The sequence below is a fragment of the Atta cephalotes genome (assembly GCF_000143395.1).
Source record: "Atta cephalotes unplaced genomic scaffold scaffold00041, whole genome shotgun sequence".
Taxonomy (NCBI): domain Eukaryota; kingdom Metazoa; phylum Arthropoda; class Insecta; order Hymenoptera; family Formicidae; genus Atta; species Atta cephalotes.
Window position 1 is genome coordinate 1,783,953 of NW_012130105.1, and position 3,570 is coordinate 1,787,522.

The 3,570-nt window shown below is 34.7% G+C and overlaps 1 protein-coding gene across 1 annotated transcript in view; it reads left to right on the forward strand.

The window, feature by feature from the left end:
• The window catches only part of LOC105622210 (RNA pseudouridylate synthase domain-containing protein 2-like), a 129,237-nt gene that overhangs the window by 51,017 nt on the left and 74,650 nt on the right, over positions 1-3,570 (forward strand). The window lies entirely within an intron of this gene.

Genomic DNA, 3,570 nt, shown 5'->3' on the forward strand with positions numbered 1-3,570 from the left:
ACTAACTAACTTAACTAACGTAACCGTACTACACTACCTACTACGTACTTACGTTACGTAGTACGTACTAACCTAACTATTATNTTATATATATATATATATATATATATATATATATATATATATATATATACATATGTATTGCTGAAGAAATCCCATTAGGGACATATGCGCCCGTATTCGTAGTTTCATGACTGATCGCGATTTAACTTATTGATCATGTTGAGAAAGTTTCCGTCATTCTATATCCATATATATAACGCAACATGTCAACTCGATTTGAATTCCATATTCCCATATTTCCTCCGTATTCCTCCTCGCGGTGTACTTCGCTAATCGTGAAGCGCAGTGATTATGTCGCTTTGAGGTGTTTAGTTTACCACTTCGAGAGCGCATCTCCGCGAATTCAATGTGCACCAAAACTTCGCAATTTGTGCGAAACGACGTGTCCCCGCGATAACGTCAACACCCAGTTTTCACCGGTGAAATTTCGCTGAAAGTCTCCGTTTGCGGTAAAAATAAATTAGCACTGACTTGCAAATTACGTTTCGTCAGCAAATACGGTGGAACGGCGAAGACAGTGAAGAACAATGCGCGAGGTATCGACCTTTTTTTTTACTTCTCTCAACACCACGATACTTTTCGTATTGATAAAACAGTTTTACGGGATGACGGTAGCCATTCGCGAAAGGTCACACTATCCTGAAGACTTATATCACGGGTAAATAGTGTCCGCGTATCTTGCAGTAAACGACATTACTTTGTCAGTCTCAGTTGTGTGAACTAGTTTCAACGCCATTTCGGGAAATGTTGAAAGAAGATGTTTGCTTTAGAAGCCAACCAAGGTTGATTAAATATTGTTAAAATATAAGATAACATTTTATTATTTTCATGAAATTAATAAGGTTTTTATTTTAACGTCGTGTTTCACAAAAATCTGTTTTAAATGGTTTCCTACACAGTAAAAAAACATTTTGTATTTGTGTTAAAAACGGCCCACTTAAGTTTGTTAAAATTTTGTGTTGAATTTTTAATACATAGAATTTATATTTTTAATACATTAATTTTTAATACATAGAATGTTAATTTAATACAATGTGATTATGTTACTTGAATATTTTATGTTAAATTGATATTTAATATTTCTTAACGTTAAAATAACACAGTTTATGAATAATTAATAAATAACAAAAATAATGTGATTTAAAACGTAAATTCTAATGGAACAAATAAATGAAATACATTAATTTTATACATTCTTAATATATATTATAATATACATTCTGTTAATTTTAATAAAGGAATATGATTGCTTGACAAATTGTGTTTTTTTTTGTTAAATTTTTATATAATATTTGTGTCACTTTTTGACACATTCATCTTATATTAAATTAACATAAAAATACGTATTGGAACACATGTGTTAAATTTAACAGAAATTTTCCAATTGCGTTGGCGAGAGATATTAATTAATTATATCTTGCAACGAAAGACTCTCTCGCTTTGTCAGGCGTCGAAGCGTTAATTTTGCACTTCAAAGACATTTTACGTGACAAAATATCACGGTGATGATCAAAACTTGGGTGCATCTATATATGTCGTTCGAAAAGGATAATGTGCATTCGCGCTCGAGCGTTGCGCACTGTTCATGCAATTTTCGTTCGTATATGCTGCAGCTTTCAAACCGCAGCTTTCACGGTAAATTATACGAGCTTAATCAAACAGCAGTAGTTGGTCTTGGAAGATTGTAATCGCTGCGACGACAATTCGATGAACTACAACGAGGAGAGTGGTTGCGTGCCGCTAGACAAATTGCAAGTTCGTAGTTACAACGAAGGAATTTTCGCATAGCATACACGTTTATAGTCCTCCCTTATTACAGAATAATTTATAGCGATGTTATATTTTAGCAATAAAGAGAAGTCCTACGATAGAATGGTCTTTACGTTGAAATTATGGCTCGTATTTCTGCTTCGCTTGTACATTGACGGCAATATAATACAGGATTTCTTGGATCCAACGAATATGCGTTTATCCATGGGTTCTTTGATCAATTCGGAATTCTTTGATCAACGGAAATTAAATGAAGAATAAGGTATTTGCACTTGCAAAGTCTAATAATCGTTCCATTCGTCGACGTTTTCTTGTTGTGGCGCATGCTAGTCAGCTCCAAATTGATCAAAGAATCCGTAGATGAAACGTAACACCCCGTGAATAAGCTTCGTGAAAAGTTTTACTGGTCTAATCGTCTAGCACGATGAAAACGTACGGATATGCGCCTATCGGGAGTTGAAGCTTTAACAAAGCTCTCGCTTTTCGCCCTTTCGCGCGCGTCGCGCGCACCGCTCGTCGGTGATATTTAACTATTGACTTGAGAGAAAGAGAAATAGAAAGAAAGAGAGTCGAGAAACATGAGGGCTTGGTGGAGAAAATAAAGTGGAGAGACGAAAGGAGAGAGAAAGGGGCGAGGCCCGGCTTCACGTCGCGTCCATTAGGAAATGAAGCATCCCAAGCTTAACGAAGTCGCGACTAACGCTTCCATAACGCCTCCATCGCGTTTCCCACGCTCGCTTTACTTCGAATTACTCTCGGATTTGAATAAGGCAGGCGTGAAGACAACCGCATTACCGCGTCTTTTCTCCACGCGCCGTTTCTTGTATTTAATCTTATGCTACTGTACGCCCGGGAATATTTCCCTAATTGCTATTCTGCGAATTACACGCGCGCGGATATAAATTCGTTTCTACGATAACGCTCATCGTTGACACGCGATCGTGCCCTTCGACTCGGCATTTTGCCTAGGGCGTGTTTGGATTCTCTATCCGGGAGAAGAATGGCCCCTGTGTCATTTTATCTTTGTTTAAACATCTCATTACGGGAACAACACACTGTTGGTATATTTAATCTAATTTATTTATAACTTTTATGAAAGATTGTAAAATTTTTTTTAATTCGAAATGCCAAACATTAAAGAACATATCAGGCAAGTGTATGAATTTTAATTTTAATAATAAAAAAAGTTATAAATATTGGAAAAAGTATTGGAAATATATTTAAAAAATTAGAATACTCTCTCTCTCTCTCTCTTTCTCTCTCTTTAAAAAAAAATATTCTAAATTTTAATAAATGCGGAAGGATCAATTTTGCTGCAGTATCTAAAAATTTAGTTAGAAACAAATCAAAAATAAATACATAGGAATGATGAGTAATGTTGTAAGAAGTTTTAAATAACATTTTACAATCATCTTGAACATCCTACATAATTATTTTAATGATCCAATAAAATTATTTTCAAAATTATATTTACTTAAACTTTTAGATATTTTAACAAAATTGTTCTTTTCGTACATTTGTTCAAATAGTACTAACAGTTTACAGTTAGGATAAATAAATATTTACTAAATATAGTAGTAAAAAGTGACAGCTAAATTAATTATTCTTGTTTTAAATGTGTGTGTGTGTGTGTGTGTGTGTGTGTGTGTGTGTGTGTGTGTGTGTGTGTGTGTGTGTGTGTGTGTGTGTGTGTGTGTGTGTGTGTGTGTGTGTGTGTGTGTGTGTGTGTGTGTGTGT